The following is a 24874-nucleotide window of genomic DNA, read 5'->3' on the forward strand; positions in this document are numbered from 1 at the left end:
CGCTATATAAATCCAAGTTATTATTATTATTATTTGAGATTCAAAACAGGTTCTATACACCCATATTGTTAAATGTAGGGTATGTGAGTTACTTTGGTTAAAATAAGTGTTAAATAGCTCTATATTGTGATAGTACTCATCCCTATAGAGTGTTTGTTCAGTAAAAGGAGTCTCTCCCATGTCTCTCCAGCTCTTTATTAAACAGAAAATGCCTTTTCAGTGCTCTCTCCTGATTGGCTTACATTTTGTCACCTACCTGAAAATGTGCTATATTCTGTTATATATATATATATATATATATATATATATATATATATATATATATATATATATTCTATAAGCTCACAACACATCGCAATGCGAAACGTTGTGAGCTTGTAGATCGGCTATTTCCACTACTTTAAAAAAAAAGAGAGAAAATTATTAAATATGGCCTATTTTGGCCATAGTATATTATTTGTTTTGATTATTGGTATCATTTATTTCTTTTTATATTTAAGTTATATGCCATATGCAATTTCTGTTTGCAAAGTCTAAACATAAATTAACGTAATTTATATATTCCAATGTTCACAGAAAAAATACAATTAAATTGTTAATCGCAATTATTTGTAAGACAATTAATCGTCAAGTGGAATTTCATGATAGTCACTGATCTAGGATCTGATCCTTAGGCCTATACTCCTTACTATTGGTTGATTGTAACAGTTGTAAATACTCTGTTTCTCTCTCTGTTTCGCACTCTTCAACCTGCCACTCAGGTTGAAGAGTGCATCGCTGCATGTCTGGCTGACATCTCACAGTGGATATCTTCTCACCACCTTAAGCTGAACCCAGACAAGACCAAGGTTCTCTTCTTCCCAGGTAAGTCCTGCCCCATGTAGGATCTCACTATTTCCATAGACAAACTCCCTGGTGGCTTCTGTTGGTGTTGTCCTGGACAGTCTCATTCAAGGCACACATGCAGCGGCCACTTGATCCTGTAGGTTTACACTCTATAACATTCGAACGATCAGACCCTTCCCTACCCAGGAATCAGCCCAGCTCCTTATCCTGGCTTCAGTCATATCAAAACTTGTAACTCGCTCCTTACTGGCCTCCCGGTATGTGCACTTAAGCCCCATCAAATAAAGCATGCCTGGTCTTCAACTAGTTTACAGACCTACAGAACCTACAGAAGTTTACAAAACACTGATGCTGGCCTACAAAGCAACCAAAGTCATAGCCCCCACCCCATACCTTCACAAAGCCTGATCCAACCCTGCAACCCCTCCCGCTCACTCAGATTAGCTAACACAGGGAAGCTGTCAGAACCTTCCCTAAAACATCCGGGACAACGCTCCACACGTCCCAGACTCTTCTCCCTTCTGGCTCCCAAACTGTGGAATGAACTCCCCATTGCAGTTAGAACTGCAGACTCACTTCCAATGTTCCGTCGTAATCTGAAGACTCACCTCTTCAGACTGAACCTCAGCCCTTAGCACTTCACTCTGTGGGGACCCCCCCCCACACATGATTTTGGGGGGGTCCTCAGCTAGTTTAACACCTAAAAAAAAGTAAAGAAAGAAAAGAAAATTGAATCAACAAATTATACTATATAAACTGATCAAACATTGGCCAAATTGGCAAATAATATAAGAAAGAAGCAAACATTTTGAAAATAGCCGATCTACAAGCTCACAACGCCTCGAGTTGCGAGTGTGAGGCGTTGTGAGCTTGTAAATCTGCTATTTTCACAATATTTATCTGTGGAACCGAGTCAAACTAAAAACCATGGGTCTTCAACAGGACCCCCTGTTGAAGACCCATGGTTTAGACTGATGCTAGGTTCTTGGTTTACCTGTGATCCTAGTGTACTGAGGCACTACACTGGCTCACTGCATTCTATGTACTGTATGTGTTTATCTTGCTTAATGTGAGTCGCTCTGGATAAGAGAGTCTGTCACTCCAATGCTTCTGCCTCCACCCACAACTCCTCCTACCTGAAGCCGGTCAACATAGTGAGCGGTGGCGGGGGGGGGCTCGGCAAGAACGCGCTCGGCAACAGTCTGTCGTCTGCCAACTCCACCGCCCCCCCCCACCCCCCCGTCAAGAAGGCCTCCGCCCCCAAGATCAACTCTGTCGGTCAGTAGGTCAGTAGGTCCCCTTTGAATTTTGACGTCTCCTGGCGGTATTTGACAATGACTTCATTCTTCACCTTGTTGCCATTATGCTCTGTACTGTGTTTTTGCTGTATTCCTGTTTGATTAGTATAGCTCTATATTGAACCAGTTCAACCACATGAATCCTAGCGTCCCTATTCGGGGCTTGTCGTAATAGGCAAACATTCAGTGAAAACAAAAATCGTCTCACTACACGTCACGAGGCATTGTGTGAGCTTGTAGATCGGCAGAGATTGATGAGTGATAGAAAAGGACGGGGCCAATTACAGACCCCTTGCACACCCATCTAAGTATATAGGGTTTAAGTCATTGAACCCCTATGTACTTATCACACAATGAATAAAGAAAGCTACTTCCATTTTCACTTTAAAAATGATAAAACTTTTTTTTTTTTGACAATTTACACTTATAATGACGTGCCCAAAATAGGGACACCAGGTTGAAAGTGGTTCAAACACTCATCACTAATAAAGAGTGAAGCTGGTTTCACAGAGCGTGCTTTGCACTCAAAGGCTACATGCCAATGTCTGGATAAGTCTCTGCCAACTTGTGTAGTGATGGACGGCGACCAGGCGTGCGTTTCCAAACATAACATTTCTTGAAGTTCTGTGCCTTGTAGAATGACAAGTGTATAACCTAGTTTAACCATGCAGTCAAATGGCCAATAGTTCACTCCTGGCCCTTGCAAATGGAAACGGTCATTGTTTTCCTTTTTTATTATTTTTGATTGTGATTTATTGCATTTGTATGCTGTCCATTAGTCAAAGCATCTGTGGACTAGTGACTCCTCAGTAAAATGTAAAATGGAATGTCACAGTTTTAAGTAAACCAATACTCAGAATCTTTTAATGGGATTGTGTGTTAATAGTGATGTTTTGTTTGTTTTTGCATGATCAAAATTTTGATTTGCAAATTCTTATCGGTTAATCAATTCATTTTTTGTGTGTATTTACGATTAGAGGTTGGGTGTTCACTAATGTCTATGGTAAGTTTACGGTAACTTTTGATTGAAAAATAAGGCCCTGCTACAAATAATAACTTCTCTAGCTGTGGTCTTTTGGAGCAGTAAGGATGAAGTCATTAGTAGACACAATTTCGGGTTTTATCGTATTTGTTGGCTGTTCACTTCATCCAATGCCATCTGCAAACTCACAACACCTTGCATCGCCTATTTTCGCCACTAAATAGGCAATTTATGAAATATTGGAAGAGGGTTTGTGCCCAATAGCAATGGTCTGAGACTAAAGAACCCTACCTCCCCCTTCGCCCCTTGCAGGAGGAAACAAACTGCAGACCACGGCGAAAGCGGATGAGATGAAGGCGGCGGAGATATCCAAGCCAACGCCACCCTCCATGGCTGCCCCAGAGATCAAGAATGATGTCTCTGATTGGCTGTCTGCGGCGGTGCTAGCTGCACACGACTACGTTGAAGAGGTATTCTGACAGTTCACTTGGGTGTTGCTTGCCAAAAATAACTGATCTACATGCTAACACGTCGCATCACGACACATTGTTAGCTTGTAGATCAGTTATTTTTGTGAGTATAAATTATAGCCTATTGTTAAATTGTCCTTTTTTTTAGTAAGGCAAAAAAGTGTGCACAACTGCAGCAGCCCAAATAGGGAGACAGCTTTTTTTTGTTTAACAAACCCCACTGGCCATGAACCAGAGGGGAAGGCCAGTGCTGTGGATGTGGGGATGTAATCGTTCTATATTGCACTCCATCAAACACAAGTATAAAAGAGTTAAAATGAAGACTGGCTCTGAGTCTGCCGTACAATTGTATTTTTACGGCGTTGCTCGGCCATACCCTACCTGTCTATGAGAGGGTCTGTGTGTCACAAACCACAGGACCGATCAGTGCTAAACTTTGCAATTTGCATGCACGCTACACAGAATTAACTCCACATTGGAGCCATGCTGTTGGATCCTATAAGAGTTCAAGTTAAAACCCACTGCTTTAGAGGGAATTGAACATTTTGTGTTACCCATCTCCTTAGGTCCGCAACAATGAAGGCAAAGTCATCCGCTTCCACTGCAAGCTGTGTGAATGCAGTTTCAACGATCCCAACGCGAAGGAGATGCATCTGAAGGGAAGGAGGCATCGACTGCAGTACAAGGTTGGTACATTTTCATAGGTGCAGGCACAAGTTTTATTATGCCTAATGTATTATCTTTGGCTGATGTCGCTTGCTGATCAGAACTGATCTTCAAGTCATGTTTTAGCTGGGACAACGTTATTTTTAGCATGACAGGTTTTTAGAACGAAGCGAGTAATCTACACGACCCAGGACACTAGACTGAACTATTTTGAATGGTTAAAAAACAATGAGTCATAAGTTGATCATGCCGTCATCTGTCCTGACATATACCTGTGACATGCACACAGGTATATTTTTGTACTTTGAAATGATCTTTGTTTCTATACGCCCAATGTAAGTAAAAGAGAGAAAGTGTCTGAGGAAGAACTTTGTTGGTGTGTGGATCCTTCCGTATCTAATGTGAGCTTTTTACATTACACTTGCCACAAACATTCCTCTCTTGCTAATCACACTTGTTATGTCAACATTATTGCTAGATTCAGTGAGCCCCTCTGCAAGCAATTCCAATTTCCTTAAATATACTTGGCCACCAAATGTAGTGGCCTGTAGGACCAGACTGAGGAACTTGAAGGGGTCCTTGGGGGGGTTCCAGGGGGTCCCCAGCTTGATTGATTGCTAGGAACCAAATGGACCCGTAGTGGTCCATTTGGTTCCATTTACACACTCAGACTGATGCCTTGCCATGTAGATTGGGCTCCCAGAGATGAGAATCGTATGAAATGGGGGTCCGCGACCTCATGCAAAACAAACTGGGGGTCCTCAAAATGATAAAGGTTGATAATCACTGCGCAAAAATCTATGTACACGTGTTTCTTAATGGTTTGTATCTGTCTCTCTTTCTCTCCCATCCACCCCTGTCTCTCTGTCCAATGGTTCCTCGCTGTCTCTCATTCTTTCTCTCTCTCTGACTCCTCTCTCTACGCCACACACTCTATCAACCCTATCTCCCTGTGTGTATCTTTCTCTCCCACCTCTACCGGGTTCCTCTCATCATGCTGTCCCTCCAGGTACAGACGGCGCGGCCTCCAGCTACCATGTCAAACAGTTGGAGGAGCAGAACGGCAGGCTGAAGGAGGCCTTGGTCAGGTCAGTCAAAATGTGTACATCTGTTTAAAAACAACAGCAGTTGACCCAATTGGTTTCCAATCAGGAATGACTTGACAACAGCATGATAGTCATAATAACCATTATCCACACAAGCAAGTGGTTTAAAAATAAACCACTTGACTTAAATGATATGTATGTGTCCTCTGCTGCCTCGGACACACGCACATTGTACTTTTACAATAACAAGACATAGTCTGGTTATGGCATTGCCTCCCTGTCAAATTGTAAGCAGAGTTGTACCGATACTTGTATCGGAAAAACTGCTGATACTGCCTAAAATGCTGGTATCTGTATTGGCGAGGATGCCATTCCGATACCACATAAATTACATGATATTTCATTCATATTTTGATTTCTTCAATTGATGTTGCATCAAGAACAAAGAACAGGTACGGACAGTTGGAGCGAATCACTATCATTTTGAAGAGGGGGTACTGTCTTCCCCTGTATAGGATATGAACCACATGCTTAAAATGAAGATGATTTCATCTTTTTCTTTAAAAAGATGACTGCTAATGCTCTTTATCGTTAAGACCTGAGGCCGATTCTGCAAATGCCTTCTAAACCAGTAGTTTTTCCAAGATCTTTCAAAAATGTTAAAAAATGGCAGATAAAATCTAAAATGACACAGATCCTTTCCCGTTTTTAAGGGGTAACATGTTCTAGTTTACTATTTCACCATATCTAAACTACTTTAATAATACATTTTACACACTTTAATTATACAATGAACAATCAAACAGCTAAGTATGCAATACACATGAACTTAATTTTATTTAACCACTTAAGCCCTAAAATTCTTACTTACATGCCCAAAATTGGAATTTTTAAGGAATACTTTTACTTTTGGTATTTTAAAGGAATAGTTTACCCCTAAAATAACTTTCCGTCGCATTCCTAAGCCAATAATTTGATGACCGGCAGCGGTCATCAATACAGAACCGCTGCCGGTGAGTAATCGGTAGAAGACGGCATTTTGGGCGTGAACTATCCCTTAAGTACACTTTGATGCCACTACTTTTGTAGTTTTACCCAAGTAAATTTTGAATACCAGACTTTAGCTTGTAACAGTTTTCCTACATTGTAGTATTGATAATTTTACTTAAGTAAAAAGATTTGAGTACTCCTTCCACCACTGCATTTGGCTTTGTTCTACGCCTTACAATGTATATACTCCCACACATGACGGTCGGTCCCCTCTTCTGTCCTCCCAACAGGAGGCCATTAATGACATGAACGACGAGCTCCAGGAGAACGGCAGGGAGAGACTGAGATAGCAGCTGGACATGAGCGGGGGGGAAAGGTCCGCGAGGCCCACAAGAGAGTTGAGGCTGCCCAGGAGACCATGGCCGATTACCAGCAGACCATCAACAAGTACAGAGAGCTCACTGTCAGCCTGCAGGTGCATAGATCACTACACACATACACGTTGTACTACTATACTTACTTACCGCAACATTTTAGGATGGATTTTCGTTTTAAATGCATTTTTTCCCCCATGAGTGTTTTTTGCCGTTTGCAACCCTGAACCTATAACTCTAAATCCTAATTCTGACCCCAACCTGAATCTTTTCCTAATTGTAACCTTGGCTCTAAAAGTCTTTGTTAACAAATTCTCTTGTGGTGTTCAATCAAAGTAAAAGTACTAAAGTCTTGGTATCAAAATGTACTTAAAGTACCTAAAGTATAAGTACTAAAATGTTTGAAAATAGCTGATCTACGAGCTCACAACGCGTCGCAATGCGCATTGTAAGCTTGTAGATCAGCTATTTTCAAATAGACTATGTATAAAATAGGGCTAAAGTGGTTAATGTATGTTTTATAATAATTTATATCTGCAAAGTAACTAGTAACTCAAGTTTAAAATGATTGTAGTGGAGTAAAAGTACAATATTTTCCTCTGATCTGTAGTGGAGTAGAAGTCAAAGGAAATACTCCAGTTAAGTAAAAATACCTAAAAAATATGTAATTGTGTTGCATCAAATTTCTATATAGTGGACAGCTGACTGAAAGGTGTCAATGGGGGAGTGATTAGAGGAGTGGCTAGGTTGAATAAATTACCCATTGTTCACGCCCATTACCTGGAGCTGAGAGGTGCTATAGAAGTGGAAATTCTTTAGGAGGGATTATCTCAGTTTGGACTATTATAGATAACAAGATTAAAATGGTCACATCTTCTTCAAATGTGTTCCAATTTCAATGAATGATACATCATATGAAAGCTTATATTCTGTACTTCAACAATCTGTAATAAAATGAAAAATGACTACTTGATGCCTAAAGCACTGTACCCGCTCACATATCATAAAATTAGGATAATCATTTCTGGATCCTAAAATTATTACGATATTTATCAATTCCGATTCCTTAATTTTCATGGGTACCTGACAGTTTGGATATGGTTCCTAACTTCTATACCCAACCTTGACTGTGTGTCTTCCAGGCCATCGAGATGGAACTGAGGAAGATGGAGGTGGGCCAGGCTAACCGCCAGGTGTCCCCCCTCACCGCCTGAGTCCTTCCTCCGCCATTGAAGGAGACCACGACTGTATCCTGGTGCTGCTGCTCATTCCAAGGCTCATCTGCAAGGTGTGTGTGATCTGCAAAAAAACGAAAAAAATAGTCTGACCAATGCCACATGGGTTCGATCCTGATTTTGGAGAGTCCTAGACCACTAATGTTTGACCGATCTTTTGTAAAAAAAAAGTATTTTAATGTATTTAACAACATAAGCCCTGTTCATACATTTTCAGAAATAGCCTATCTACAAGCTCACAATGTGTCGTGAGCTTGTAGATCGACTATTTTTGTTATTGTTTTGAAAACGTTTGTTAATGTTCACTTAAAATGACATGCCCAAATAGGGACACTCTGTTGAAAGTGGTAAAACATTGGGACACATCGGCTGCATAATTACAATACTGATCGTCGACAAATAAGTAAAACAATGGCCATATATCAGCCAACCGATGTATCGCTCAGGCTCTGCTTACCACCTGTTCCCAACATGTCCGTGTGTCATTTCCCCTGCAGGCGGAGTTGATCAGCAAGCAGGCCCAGGAGAAGTTTGACCTGAACGGTGACCCCCTGCAGGGAACCGCGATGAGGGGATCCCGTGGAGAGCAGCTCAGCTTCGCCTCAGGACTGGTCTACTCCCTGGGCCTGCTGCAGGCCACTCTGCACAAATATGAACAGTGAGTGACTATCGCACATGAGAGACTAAATTGGGAATGTTGTCATTGGAGAATACCCACCATTCTAAAACTTTATAACAAGATTCCAAATAAATTAAAAGATTCTGGTAATGCTCCATGTTGCTATCCAGAACTGAACACCTTTAATCCCAATGTATTGAACATCTTCAATAAAAAATCAGTCCAATGAGAGACAACTTTTCTCGCTCGTATTTCGTTTATAAGTTTTGTCCTCTGTTAACTACTTAAGCCCTACATACTTACCGTCATACCGTATGCCGAATAGTGAAACTAGTAATTCTACAAGCTCACTACAATCTGCTATTTTTGCTGCAAGTTCAAGTATTTATGTGCCATTTCAAAACAAGTTTGATAGGAAATTGTCTTGGTACTTCCTCTCACATACAAGACAGCACAATAAACAACAGCACAAAAGACAAGAACAAAAAGAGACACAAGAAACAGAACCAAACCAGGACCAAGCTGCAGCTTTGGCACATGTATACAGTACAGACAGTAGAAGAAACTGCTTAGTGCAATTATGTAGCAATTTTTAAAGTGCATATTTAAAGTGCATACCGTCTAGTTTGTGTTTGTAGTGCAAGAGTGTCGTTAAGGTGCCTGACTGCTTGGAGGTATGTGCTGTCTCTAAAACGGGAGGTTCTACTCCCAATGCTGCCATATCTCCTACCTGATGGGAGGAGATTGATAAGGTAATGGGCTGGATGGGAATGGTCGGCTATGATTTTTTTAGCCCTCTTCACCAATCTAGTGGGATAGAGTGATGACAGCGATGGAAGGCTCGAACCAATTATCCTAGCTGCCTGACGTGTAACCCTCTCCAACCGTGTCCTATCCTGTGCAGTTGTATTACCGTACCAGACAAGCATGGAAAAGGTGAGCACGCTCTCAATGACTGACCTATAGAAATGTATCATAGCTGTTTTACTGACCTTGAACTTTCTAAGCTGCCGCAAGAAGTAGAGACGCTGGTGGGATTTACTGACCTTGAGGCTGGTGTTGAGTTCCCATGATAGGGATTCGTGGATGGTGGTTCCGAGGAACCGGAACGAGGAGACCCTCTCAACCTCTACTCCATTTATGGAGAGAGGAGGAAGGGAGGTTTTGTTCTTCCTCCTATAGTCAACAACCAACTCTTTGGTTTTTGAGATGTTAAGTATGAGATTATGGTTCTCACACCACCTCACCAGGTCATCTATCTCATTGCGATAGCCAGATTCATCACTGTGTCATCTGCAAATTTAAACAACAGGACTGAATTAGTGTGTGATTGACAAAAATATGTGTTGACAGAATATAGAAAAGGAGAAAGAACACAGCCCTGGGGGGCACCTGTGTTCAAAACCTTGGATTGTGAGATTAATTTGCCGACTCTGACAGCTTGTTTTCTGTCACTTAAAAAGTCATAAATCCATTTGCAAATGGATTGTTTAACACCCAGTTCCTGTAGGGTTTGGATCAACTTAACAGGAACGATGGTGTTAAACGCAGAACTGTAGTCGACAAATAAGATACGTGCATATACAGGCACAACCCTGGTTTCCAGATGTTGAAGGATACAGTGCAAACACAAGGACACTGCATCGTCAACACTTCTATTTGCCCTGTAGGCAAACTGATGGGAATCAAGTGAGATGCTGGACATTAATCTACACACCAGCCGGGTGGCAGGCGACACGCCGTCAGGCCCTGCTGCCTTTCTGGTGTTTTGCTGGCGGAGCAGAACTCCGACGGAATTCATATTTTAATGCTTTATATTGCACTAAATCCCCCTGCTTAAAAGCGACATGTTTCCTCCTACAAAGCACCCTCACTTCATAATTGAACCAGGGCTTGTCGTTGCCGTAAACAGTGACAGATTTAGTTGTAATACAGACATTCTCACAGAATTGAATATAGGAGGTAACAGTGTCAGTGTAGGTGTTAATATCATCCTGGTCAGACCAGAAGTCCCTCCATACTGTGGAATCAAAGCAGTCCTGTAACATGTCTATTGCTTGAGGAGACCATTTCCTGATGTGTTTTATGGTTGGTTTTTCCACCCTCAGTTTCTGACGATACTTTGGGATCAGCAGGATTGTGATGTGGTCCGATTTACCAAGAGGGGCCCGCGCCACAGCATGATACGCCTCTCGAATGTAACATTGGTCCAAAGTCTTATCCTCCCTCGTGGGAATGTGGATCTGAGGCTTGTATCTCGTAGAGCCTTCTTTAGGGAGACGTGATTAAAGTCACCCAGACAAAACACCACTGCATCCGGGTTGGAATTCTCCACCTCCATGATGATATTATGCAGCTGTTGTGTCGCAGATGGAGCTGAGGCTAGGGGTGGGACGATATACGATATTATCGTATATCGCGATAAAAAAAATCCACGATAACTTTATCGCGGGGTCTGTAATTATCGCAAAAAAACAAAACAAAAAAGTTGGACCAAAAAAGATTGGTGTCCATTTGCTTTGCCAGGTTTCATATCCGGCCTAGCGAGAATCAAAGGAAACGGAAACAGCTTTGAGCATGCATATATATGTGTGTGTGTGGACTGCACAGGATACAGTTCCAAAGAAGGCGGATGTAAAAGCCAGCGTCGCAGCAAGTCAGTGCACTGACTGCACTCGCCTCGCTGTCCTTGTAGGCTACTAGTACGAAGGTGTCCGTAGCTGAGAAAGACTCGTGGACAATCTTTATTTTATGTTTTTTTTTTTTTTGGACAAATACATGAATGAAATGCCCAAAAAACTTCCACTCCCCTGTCCCCTCCCGCAAAGAAACCTCCGCTCCAGTCCGCGCTGCACGGAGCTGGCTCTCAACCGGCTTCAGTCAAGCTGCTTCGTGCTGCTCATTAACAACAGCTGCTATGTGTGTGGCCGCCGCGGCCTTTCATCATAAAGTTTAAATATAAAAACTTTGAAATTAAATAAATATGTTTAGCTCAGAATCAGCTATATGAACTCGGTTATCTTGGCATATGCTTACATTTGTTATAAGATGGTTGGATCATCTGTGACAGCACGTTTGGGAAACATCGGATTTTCATTTTGCGCCGCTGTCTCGTTAAACCCAGCTGGTTAAATATTCAACACTTTACCACGGTAAACGCTATGCAGCTATGCTCATGTAACGTTCACTCAGTGGTGGCTTATCCAACGGGCTTGAGGTGCTGAAGCACGCAAAACTGCGAAATTTTAGAAGCAGGGCTCCGCAGCGCAGCTCCTGTTTAAGGTAATTGCCTTCACTTGCTGTGCTTCTGCGCAACAGGGCAGATCTCCGCCAGGCCAGGTGGCCCTACCCAGGCTCATGAAATTGATAGGCAGTCAACAGTAGCCAATTAGAATTAAAGCTGCTAAAACTGACTCATACACTAATACAGAACCATATATAGGCTAAATATTGTCTCTGACTCTCTGTCGGTTGGGAAAACTGTTCATTTTATTTTAAAACAATTTCAAATGGTGAAAAAAAAAATCTACAAGCTATAATTATTAAAAATTAAGAAATACTATATTTTAAATGGTGAAAAATACAGAAAATAGGGGAAAATACACAAAATCTCTAATATGTGATTTTAATGTGACCCCTGCAGTCAGTGAAGTCCAGGGCTGAATGTGACAAATATTGAGACAAATAGGCTATAACCCAATACATAATTTTATTAAATAAATGGGGGGTTATATTTTACAGATAGTTACACTATTCTTGTACTATATTACAATTAAATCATCCTTAAAGGTAGGGTAAGTGATTTGCTTTGGTTAAAATAAGTGTTAAATAGCTCTATATTCTGATAGTACTCATTGCTATAGATTGTTTGTTCAGTATTAGGAGTCTCCTTGTCTCTCCACCTCTTTATTAAACAGAAAATGCATTTTCGTTTCAGTTTCAGTTTCAATTCCAATTTTATCCAACCAGGACAGAGAACTCAATCAGGATACAGATTAAACAAGTGACATTGGAAGTGATGACACTAAGAAATGAGCGGACAAAATTGGAACTGGAACACTATACAAATTAAGCTTAAAAATGGGTACTTTCTTCTGATTGGCTGAGATTTTGACACCTATCGAAAAATGTATTTTCTGTTTATTAAAGAGCTGGAGAAACAGGGAGACTCCTGTTACTGAACAAACACTCTATAGCAATGATTACTATATGCAGCCTTTTTATTTTTTACAGAACAGTGCCAGTGTTCAGGACAAGTAGTTTGTTTCCAAAAAAGGTTCAAAGAAAGTATGAAATACAGTTTGCACTTGCATAGTTGCATTACAGTTGCACTATTGTTTGGTTGCACTGTAGCAGTCTCTTTGGGTGTTGCTAGACATGCAGCCTGGAAGAAAAATATTGTGTTTTATGTAAAGAGAAGAGACCTTATTGTGAATAATTGAAGTTGAGAGATTACTTGTGGTGTTATTAAAATGTATGTTTACATTGTCTTTCTCTGTCTACCTCCATGTGAGACAGTCTTGGATGTTTACAAATTGCCCTGTGTGACAAGACAATAAATATTCTTTAACAGAAATGACAGGTCATGTGATTTCACTATTTTTCTAGCATTTTCAGAATTTTGAAAGTGATATTTTTCGCCACCAATATCGTGATAATATCGTAATCGTGATATTTTTGGCCACCATTATCGTGATATGACATTTTCTAAGCAGCGCGCTAATATCGTGATAATATCGTAATCGTGATATTTTTGGCCACCATTATCGTGATATGACATTTTCATATCGTCCCATCCCTAGCTGAGGCATCTGGTGGGATATAAACGACAGACAGGATGATAGAAGAGAACTCTCTCGGCCGATAGAAGGGCTTACACATGTGCATCAGACACTCCAACTCCGGTGTGCAGGTTCGTGACAGTATTTTAACGTCAGAACACCATCTCGTGTTGATATAACAACAAACACCGCCCCCGCATTGTTTGCGCGAGTCTACTTTGGAGCGGTCGGCTCGGTGTAGCGTGAAGCCAGCCTGTTGCACCGAGGAATCCGGAATCTCCTCATCCAGCCATGTTTCTGTGAGGCATATAGCTGCGGCGTCCTTATAGTCCCTCTGAGTACGGATGAGCATAGCAAGTTCTTCTGCAAGGGAAAGTGCGACATTGTATCATATTGGTCCCTGAATCTGAACAAAGCAAACGCACTACTGGTTTGAAAACACACTTAATGCATTACTTTTGAGCGTCCTGTGTATCACAAAAACCTTAACGTTATCGGTCTCTCCACTCTCGCCACTTCTAACATTATCTGTCCTTCCATTGTCATGTCCTCCTCTCATCCAGGGCTATGAGTGGCTGCAGTGTGGAGGTGTTTGCGAGAGCGCTTCCAGATGGCAGCACACCACAATATCGTATTATGATGACTACACAAGTATAAAGTATGTCTGAAACACTTTGAACACTAGGATCACTTTTCAGGTCATTATAGGCAAACATTTTGCGAAAAGCCAATCTACAAGCTCACAATGTGACGCGTTGTGAGCTTGTAGATTGGCTGTTTTTGGTGAATATTCCCCCAGAATGGGGATGCTGGGGTTCAAGTGGTTAAGGACAATCAAATCCATCCCGTTCTTTTTTTAAGAAATACTTTTACGAAATTTAACTGATTGTTACATAATGTGTGAAGAAAACAAAAAGAAGAATTGTTGTATATATTATATTAATTTACCGTACCGGACAATTTCATTATGAAGTTGAAGTTAAGAAGTTACAGAGTCGCTCCATCTCAGCTGACTGGAAAATAAATCAGTCCATGTGCAGAGCCAAATCATGTCCAGTTGACTATGTCTAGAAGGTTTAAGCGGTTCGTTTTGAAGCTGTAGTGATTAGGACACCACCCCGCAAGTCTGTAGCAGCCACTCCAGCACCTGTTAGGAGTGTCTCTACACCAGTGGTTGTAACTCGTGAGTTGCAAGTACCGCTGATTGCCGAGGTAAGGAGTCACTGCTTTGTGACGAGACTCTGTTATCATATTAGTTTACTTGATCCTATAGTTTACTGAGACACTACACTGTCTCTCTGCATTCTATGAATGTTTTGACCTCGTTTGCTGTAAGTCACTCTGGATAAAGGGCTAATGCCTACATTGTACATTTGTAATTAGGGGGATCTTGACATGTTTAGAGAACCACTGATATACGTACAAGTGTTGGTTGGTTTGTTTGTTACCCTCTCATTCAGAGTTACAGACCTGTTAGGGGTACATTTGGTTCCATTAGTAAAGTATTGATATTGCTGATGTATTAAAAACACTTTTCGATTATTTGATTCATTGAAAAAGGAATCAAACTTAATCAATATTTAACCCAGTACTTTCATGTTTGCTTTTGTGTATATAAATGTATATATCCTTTTACCCCTTGCTAGCTTCAACCCCTGTGGACTACGCTACCCGCAGACCGCTGCAGAGTAGTTCCTGGTGAAGTATCACACAACTACATAGAGGATCCCACAGATGTCCCTGGCCAGCACCTGCCCCGTAAGCAGTGGACAACCCTCAACCGCCTGATGACAGGCGTGGGGACGCTTCGGTGAAGCAATGCAACGGTGGGGCCTCTCGGACAGTGCCCACTGTGAATGTGGAGACCCCCTACAGACTGTGGAACACATCATGACCAGCTGCCCGAAACACCGCCCGCCACATGGCGACCAAGGCCGTATGAACCTGGATGACGAAACGCTGGATTGGCTTGCTGCAACGGAGCTGAGGATCTGATGACATACGCAAGAAGAAGTAGTATCACACACACATACACACTCACTCGATCACTCAATCGCTCGCTCGCTCGCTCGATCACTCAATCACTCGTTCGTTCGCTCGTTCGTTCGCTCGTTCAATCACTCACTCGGGCACTCACTCACACTCTCTCTCTTTGATTGTTCTATATTGATTTGGGTAGCTGTTTGTTGCTGTCCTAGTAACACTTGTTGTGTGTGAGTTTTTTCTTTCCCAACTCAACGGAAACAGGTAGCTGAAGTCCAAGCAGGTTACAGAGATGCCTCGCCAGTCCAAGCGTGGCAAACCAGTGATGGACCAGGCTGCCTGCAGATCAGCGAACCGGTGGAAGAGGTCAGCCTGGACTAGACTAACGCAGAGGTCTTTGATTCCAGCTGAGTTGTCAAACAAGAAGGTGTCTGTCTTTGCTCATTTATTAATTTTGAGGAGTAAATGCCAGTGTTTACACAATAAACATTGATTTTGTTTTTCTTTTGTTGAAACAGTTTGCCCTTCTTGTCGGTGATTCAAAAGTTTGAGAAGATGTAGTTTTTCAGGAAGAACTATTTGCTTTTAGGTCTGTGTTTTGGACTTTCCTCCTCGTCTGAACGTTGACATGGCAGAGCAGAACCGTTTGCGAGAGCGCTTCCAGATGGCAGCACACCACTGCGGTAAATAATACCAATGCACACACATACAGTATACAGGTCTTACACTCTTTAGGCTGACCTAAGCAATATCGTATTATGATGACTACACAAGTATAAAGTATGTCTGAAACACTTTGAACACTAGGATCACTTTTCAGGTCATTATAGGCAAACATTTTGCGAACAGCCAATCTACAAGCTCACAATGTGGCGCGTTGTGAGCTTGTAGATTGGCTGTTTTTGGTGAATATTCCCCCAGAATGGGGATGCTGGGGTTCAAGTGGTTAAGGACAATCAAATCCATCCCGTTCTTTTTTTAAGAAATACTTTTACGAAATTTAACTGATTGTTACATAATGTGTGAAGAAAACAAAAAGAAGAATTGTTGTATATATTATATTAATTTACCGTACCGGACAATTTCATTATGAAGTTGAAGTTAAGAAGTTAGAGGGTCGCTCCATCTCAGCTGACTGGAAAATAAATCAGTCCATGTGCAGAGCCAAATCATGTCCAGTTGACTATGTCTAGAAGGTTTAAGCGGTTCGTTTTGAAGCTGTAGTGACTGTTACCTCATTTAGAAACGGTAGGAAATCAAATGTTTATTTGTTCTATTTTTATGTGTTTTAAAAGTCACGTATGTCAGTCAGCCAGACGGATTTCCACTGACACAGCTTGATCTGTGGTGTACAGACGGCGTAAGTATAATTTGTTTGTATATCATATGAATACAACATTTCTGTGCAAGAGCACAGGTTCGTCCGAGCATCTTAAATGAAAATGATTAAAAGCTAAGATGACAGGGTTGCCATTTTCCGGCCTGCAAACGGTGCTCTCTGTTTTTATGCACAGGTCAGTCCTAGGACACCACCCCGCAAGTCTGTAGCAGCCACTCCAGCACCTGTTAGGAGTGTCTCTACACCAGTGGTTGTAACTCGTGAGTTGCAAGTACCGCTGATTGCCGAGGTAAGGAGTCACTGCTTTTTGACGAGACTCTGTTATCATATTAGTTTACTTGATCCTATAGTTTACTGAGACACTACACTGTCTCTCTGCATTCTATGAATGTTTTGACCTCGTTTGCTGTAAGTCACTCTGGATAAAGGGCTAATGCCTACATTGTACATTTGTAATTAGGGGGATCTTGACATGTTTAGAGAACCACTGATATACGTACAAGTGTTGGTTGGTTTGTTTGTTACCCTCTCATTCAGAGTTACAGACCTGTTAGGGGTACATTTGGTTCCGTTAGTAAAGTATTGATATTGCTGATGTATTAAAAACACTTCTCGATTATTTGATTCATTGAAAAAGGAATCAAACTTAATCAATATTTAACCCAGTACTTTCATGTTTGCTTTTGTGTATATAAATGTATATATCCTTTTACCCCTTGCTAGCTTCAACCCCTGTGGACTACGCTACCTGCAGACCGCTGCAGAGTAGTTCCTGGTGAAGTATCACACAACTACATAGAGGATCCCACAGATGTCCCTGGCCAGCACCTGCCCCGTAAGCAGTGGACAACCCTCAACCGCCTGATGATAGGCGTGGGGACGCTTCGGTGAAGCAATGCAACGGTGGGGCCTCTCGGACAGTGCCCACTGTGAATGTGGAGACCCCCTACAGACTGTGGAACACATCATGACCAGCTGCCCGAAACACCGCCCGCCACATGGCGACCAAGGCCGTATGAACCTGGATGACGAAACGCTGGATTGGCTTGCTGCAACGGAGCTGAGGATCTGATGACATACGCAAGAAGAAGTAGTATCACACACACATACACACTCACTCGATCACTCAATCGCTCGCTCGCTCGCTCGATCACTCAATCACTCGTTCGCTCGCTCGTTCGTTCGCTCGTTCAATCACTCACTCGGGCACTCACTCACACTCTCTCTCTTTGATTGTTCTATATTGATTTAGGTAGCTGTTTGTTGCTGTCCTAGTAACACTTGTTGTGTGTGAGTTTTTTCTTTCCCAACTCAACGGAAACAGGTAGCTGAAGTCCAAGCAGGTTACAGAGATGCCTCGCCAGTCCAAGCGTGGCAAACCAGTGATGGACCAGGCTGCCTGCAGATCAGCGAACCGGTGGAAGAGGTCAGCCTGGACTAGACTAACGCAGAGGTCTTTGATTCCAGCTGAGTTGTCAAACAAGAAGGTGTCTGTCTTTGCTCATTTATTAATTTTGAGGAGTAAATGCCAGTGTTTACACAATAAACATTGATTTTGTTTTTCTTTTGTTGAAACAGTTTGCCCTTCTTGTCGGTGATTCAAAAGTTTGAGAAGATGTAGTTTTTCAGGAAGAACTATTTGCTTTTAGGTCTGTGTTTTGGACTTTCCTCCTCGTCTGAACGTTGACATGGCAGAGCAGAACCGTTTGCGAGAGCGCTTCCAGATGGCAGCACACCACTGCGGTAAATAATACCAATGCACACACATACAGTATACAGGTCTTACACTCTTTAGGCTGACCTAAGCAATATCGTATTATGATGACTACACAAGTATAAAGTATGTCTGAAACACTTTGAACACTAGGATCACTTTTCAGGTCATTATAGGCAAACATTTTGCGAACAGCCAATCTACAAGCTCACAATGTGGCGCGTTGTGAGCTTGTAGATTGGCTGTTTTGGGTGAATATTCCCTCAGAATGGGGATGCTGGGGTTCAAGTGGTTAAGGACAATCAAATCCATCCCGTTCTTTTTTTAAGAAATACTTTTACGAAATTTAACTGATTGTTACATAATGTGTGAAGAAAACAAAAAGAAGAATTGTTGTATATATTATATTAATTTACCGTACCGGACAATTTCATTATGAAGTTGAAGTTAAGAAGTTACAGAGTCGCTCCATCTCAGCTGACTGGAAAATGAATCAGTCCATGTGCAGAGCCAAATCATGTCCAGTTGACTATGTCTAGAAGGTTTAAGCGGTTCGTTTTGAAGCTGTAGTGACTGTTACCTCATTTAGAAACGGTAGGAAATGAAATGTTTATTTGTTCTATTTTTATGTGTTTTAGAAGTCACATACGTCAGTCAGCCAGACGGATTTCCACTGACACAGCTTGATCTGTGGTGTACAGACGGCGTAAGTATAATTTGTTTGTATATCATATGAATACAATATTTCTGTGCAAGAGCACAGGTTCGTCCGAGCATCTTAAATGAAAATGATTAAAAGCTAAGATGACAGGGTTGCCATTTTCCGGCCTGCAAACGGTGCTCTCTGTTTTTATGCACAGGTCAGTCCTAGGACACCACCCCGCAAGTCTGTAGCAGCCACTCCAGCACCTGCTAGGAGTGTCTCTAAACCAGTGGTTGTAACTCGTGAGTTGCAAGTACCGCTGATTGCCGAGGTAAGGAGTCACTGCTTTTTGACGAGACTCTGTTATCATATTAGTTTACTTGATCCTATAGTTTACTGAGACACTACACTGTCTCTGCATTCTATGAATGTTTTGACCTCGTTTGCTGTAAGTCACTCTGGATAAAGGGCTAATGCCTACATTGTACATTTGTAATTAGGGGGATCTTGACATGTTTAGAGAACCACTGATATACGTACAAGTGTTGGTTGGTTTGTTTGTTACCCTCTCATTCAGAGTTACAGACCTGTTAGGGGTACATTTGGTTCCATTAGTAAAGTATTGATATTGCTGATGTATTAAAAACACTTCTCGATTATTTGATTCATTGAAAAAGGAATCAAACTTAATCAATATTTAACCCAGTACTTTCATGTTTGCTTTTGTGTATATAAATGTATATATCCTTTTACCCCTTGCTAGCTTCAACCCCTGTGGACTACGCTACCTGCAGACCGCTGCAGAGTAGTTCCTGGTGAAGTATCACACAACTACATAGAGGATCCCACAGATGTCCCTGGCCAGCACCTGCCCCGTAAGCAGTGGACAACCCTCAACCGCCTGATGACAGGCGTGGGGACGCTTCGGTGAAGCAATACAACGGTGGGGCCTCTCGGACAGTGCCCACTGTGAATGTGGAGACCCCCTACAGACTGTGGAACACATCATGACCAGCTGCCCGAAACACCGCCCGCCACATGGCGACCAAGGCCGTATGAACCTGGATGACGAAACGCTGGATTGGCTTGCTGCAACGGAGCTGAGGATCTGATGACATACGCAAGAAGAAGTAGTATCACACACACATACACACTCACTCGATCGCTCAATCGCTCGCTCGCTCGCTCGCTCGATCACTCAATCACTCGTTCGTTCGCTCGTTCGTTCGCTCGTTCATTCACTCACTCTGGCACTCACTCACACTCTCTCTCTTTGATTGTTCTATATTGATTTGGGTAGCTGTTTGTTGCTGTCCTAGTAACATTTGTTGTGTGTGAGTTTTTTCTTTCCCAACTCAACGGAAACAGGTAGCTGAAGTCCAAGCAGGTTACAGAGATGCCTCGCCAGTCCAAGCGTGGCAAACCAGTGATGGACCAGGCTGCCTGCAGATCAGCGAACCGGTGGAAGAGGTCAGCCTGGACTAGACTAACGCAGAGGTCTTTGATTCCAGCTGAGTTGTCAAACAAGAAGGTGTCTGTCTTTGCTCATTTATTAATTTTGAGGAGTAAATGCCAGTGTTTACACAATAAACATTGATTTTGTTTTTCTTTTGTTGAAACAGTTTGCCCTTCTTGTCGGTGATTCAAAAGTTTGAGAAGATGTAGTTTTTCAGGAAGAACTATTTGCTTTTAGGTCTGTGTTTTGGACTTTCCTCCTCGTCTGAACGTTGACATGGCAGAGGAGAACCGTTTGCGAGAGCGCTTCCAGATGGCAGCACACCACTGCGGTAAATAATACCAATGCACACACTTACAGTATACAGGTCTTACACTCTTTAGGCTGACCTAAGCAATATCGTATTATGATGACTACACAAGTATAAAGTATATCTGAAACACTTTGAACACTAGGATCACTTTTCAGGTCATTATAGGCAAACATTTTGCGAACAGCCAATCTACAAGCTCACAATGTGGCGCGTTGTGAGCTTGTAGATTGGCTGTTTTTGGTGAATATTCCCTCAGAATGGGGATGCTGGGGTTCAAGTGGTTAAGGACAATCAAATCCATCCCGTTCTTTTTTTAAGAAATACTTTTACGAAATTTAACTGATTGTTACATAATGTGTGAAGAAAACAAAAAGAAGAATTGTTGTATATATTATATTAATTTACCGTACCGGACAATTTCATTATGAAGTTGAAGTTAAGAAGTTACAGAGTCGCTCCATCTCAGCTGACTGGAAAATAAATCAGTCCATGTGCAGAGCCAAATCATGTCCAGTTGACTATGTCTAGAAGGTTTAAGCGGTTCGTTTTGAAGCTGTAGTGACTGTTACCTCATTTAGAAACGGTAGGAAATGAAATGTTTATTTGTTCTATTTTTATGTGTTTTAGAAGTCACATACGTCTGTCAGCCAGACGGATTTCCACTGACACAGCTTGATCTGTGGTGTACAGACGGCGTAAGTATAATTTGTTTGTATATCATATGAATACAATATTTCTGTGCAAGAGCACAGGTTCGTCCGAGCATCTTAAATGAAAATGATTAAAAGCTAAGATGACAGGGTTGCCATTTTCCGGCCTGCAAACGGTGCTCTCTGTTTTTATGCACAGGTCAGTCCTAGGACACCACCCCGCAAGTCTGTAGCAGCCACTCCAGCACCTGCTAGGAGTGTCTCTAAACCAGTGGTTGTAACTCGTGAGTTGCAAGTACCGCTGATTGCCGAGGTAAGGAGTCACTGCTTTGTGACGAGACTCTGTTATCATATTAGTTTACTTGATCCATTAGTTTACTGAGACACTACACTGTCTCTCTGCATTCTATGAATGTTTTGACCTCGTTTGCTGTAAGTCACTCTGGATAAAGGGCTAATGCCTACATTGTACATTTGTAATTAGGGGGATCTTGACATGTTTAGAGAACCACTGATATACGTACAAGTGTTGGTTGGTTTGTTTGTTACCCTCTCATTCAGAGTTACAGACCTGTTAGGGGTACATTTGGTTCCATTAGTAAAGTATTGATATTGCTGATGTATTAAAAACACTTCTCGATTATTTGATTCATTGAAAAAGGAATCAAACTTAATCAATATTTAACCCAGTACTTTCATGTTTGCTTTTGTGTATATAAATGTATATATCCTTTTACCCCTTGCTAGCTTCAACCCCTGTGGACTACGCTACCTGCAGACCGCTGCAGAGTAGTTCCTGGTGAAGTATCACACAACTACATAGAGGATCCCACAGATGTCCCTGGCCAGCACCTGCCCCGTAAGCAGTGGACAACCCTCAACCGCCTGATGACAGGCGTCTGGACGCTTCGGTGAAGCAATGCAACGGTGGGGCCTCTCGGACAGTGCCCACTGTGAATGTGGAGACCCCCTACAGACTGTGGAACACATCATGACCAGCTGCCCGAAACACCGCCCGCCACATGGCGACCAAGGCCGTATGAACCTGGATGACGAAACGCTGGATTGGCTTGCTGCAACGGAGCTGAGGATCTGATGACATACGCAAGAAGAAGTAGTATCACACACACATACACACTCACTCGATCACTCAATCGCTCGCTCGCTCGCTCGATCACTCAATCACTCGTTCGTTCGCTCGTTCGTTCGCTCGTTCAATCACTCACTCGGGCACTCACTCACACTCTCTCTCTTTGATTGTTCTATATTGATTTGGGTAGCTGTTTGTTGCTGTCCTAGTAACACTTGTTGTGTGTGAGTTTTTTCTTTCCCAACTCAACGGAAACAGGTAGCTGAAGTCCAAGCAGGTTACAGAGATGCCTCGCCAGTCCAAGCGTGGCAAACCAGTGATGGACCAGGCTGCCTGCAGATCAGCGAACCGGTGGAAGAGGTCAGCCTGGACTAGACTAACGCAGAGGTCTTTGATTCCAGCTGAGTTGTCAAACAAGAAGGTGTCTGTCTTTGCTCATTTATTAATTTTGAGGAGTAAATGCCAGTGTTTACACAATAAACATTGATTTTGTTTTTCTTTTGTTGAAACAGTTTGCCCTTCTTGTCGGTGATTCAAAAGTTTGAGAAGATGTAGTTTTTCAGGAAGAACTATTTGCTTTTAGGTCTGTGTTTTGGACTTTCCTCCTCGTCTGAACGTTGACATGGCAGAGCAGAACCGTTTGCGAGAGCGCTTCCAGATGGCAGCACACCACTGCGGTAAATAATACCAATGCACACACATACAGTATACAGGTCTTACACTCTTTAGGCTGACCTAAGCAATATCGTATTATGATGACTACACAAGTATAAAGTATGTCTGAAACACTTTGAACACTAGGATCACTTTTCAGGTCATTATAGGCAAACATTTTGCGAACAGCCAATCTACAAGCTCACAATGTGGCGCGTTGTGAGCTTGTAGATTGGCTGTTTTTGGTGAATATTCCCCCAGAATGGGGATGCTGGGGTTCAAGTGGTTAAGGACAATCAAATCCATCCCGTTCTTTTTTTAAGAAATACTTTTACGAAATTTAACTGATTGTTACATAATGTGTGAAGAAAACAAAAAGAAGAATTGTTGTATATATTATATTAATTTACCGTACCGGACAATTTCATTATGAAGTTGAAGTTAAGAAGTTACAGAGTCGCTCCATCTCAGCTGACTGGAAAATAAATCAGTCCATGTGCAGAGCCAAATCATGTCCAGTTGACTATGTCTAGAGGGTTTAAGCGGTTCGTTTTGAAGCTGTAGTGACTGTTACCTCATTTAGAAACGGTAGGAAATGAAATGTTTATTTGTTCTATTTTTATGTTTTTTAGAAGTCACATACGTCAGTCAGCCAGACGGATATCCACTGACACAGCTTGATCTGTGGTGTACAGACGGCGTACAGTAAGTATAATTTGTTTGTATATCATATGAATACAACATTTCTGTGCAAGAGCACAGGTTCGTCCGAGCATCTTAAATGAAAATAATTAAAAGCTAAGATGACAGGGTTGCCATTTTCCGGCCTGCAAACGGTGCTCTCTGTTTTTATGCACAGGTCAGTCCTAGGACACCACCCCGCAAGTCTGTAGCAGCCACTCCAGCACCTGTTAGGAGTGTCTCTACACCAGTGGTTGTAACTCGTGAGTTGCAAGTACCGCTGATTGCCGAGGTAAGGAGTCACTGCTTTTTGACGAGACTCTGTTATCATATTAGTTTACTTGATCCTATAGTGTACTGAGACACTACACTGTCTCTCTGCATTCTATGAATGTTTTGACCTCGTTTGCTGTAAGTCACTCTGGATAAAGGGCTAATGCCTACATTGTACATTTGTAATTAGGGGGATCTTGACATGTTTAGAGAACCACTGATATACGTACAAGTGTTGGTTGGTTTGTTTGTTACCCTCTCATTCAGAGTTACAGACCTGTTAGGGGTACATTTGGTTCCATTAGTAAAGTATTGATATTGCTGATGTATTAAAACACTTCTCGATTATTTGATTCATTGAAAAAGGAATCAAACTTAATCAATATTTAACCCAGTACTTTCATGTTTGCTTTTGTGTATATAAATGTATATATCCTTTTACCCCTTGCTAGCTTCAACCCCTGTGGACTACGCTACCTGCAGACCGCTGCAGAGTAGTTCCTGGTGAAGTATCACACAACTACATAGAGGATCCCACAGATGTCCCTGGCCAGCACCTGCCCCGTAAGCAGTGGACAACCCTCAACCGCCTGATGACAGGCGTGGGGACGCTTCGGTGAAGCAATGCAACGGTGGGGCCTCTCGGACAGTGCCCACTGTGAATGTGGAGACCCCCTACAGACTGTGGAACACATCATGACCAGCTGCCCGAAACACCGCCCGCCACATGGCGACCAAGGCCGTATGAACCTGGATGACGAAACGCTGGAT

This window comes from Gymnoscopelus microlampas (assembly GCF_963454915.1).
Source record: "Gymnoscopelus microlampas genome assembly, chromosome: 20".
In the NCBI taxonomy this organism is placed as follows: domain Eukaryota; kingdom Metazoa; phylum Chordata; class Actinopteri; order Myctophiformes; family Myctophidae; genus Gymnoscopelus; species Gymnoscopelus microlampas.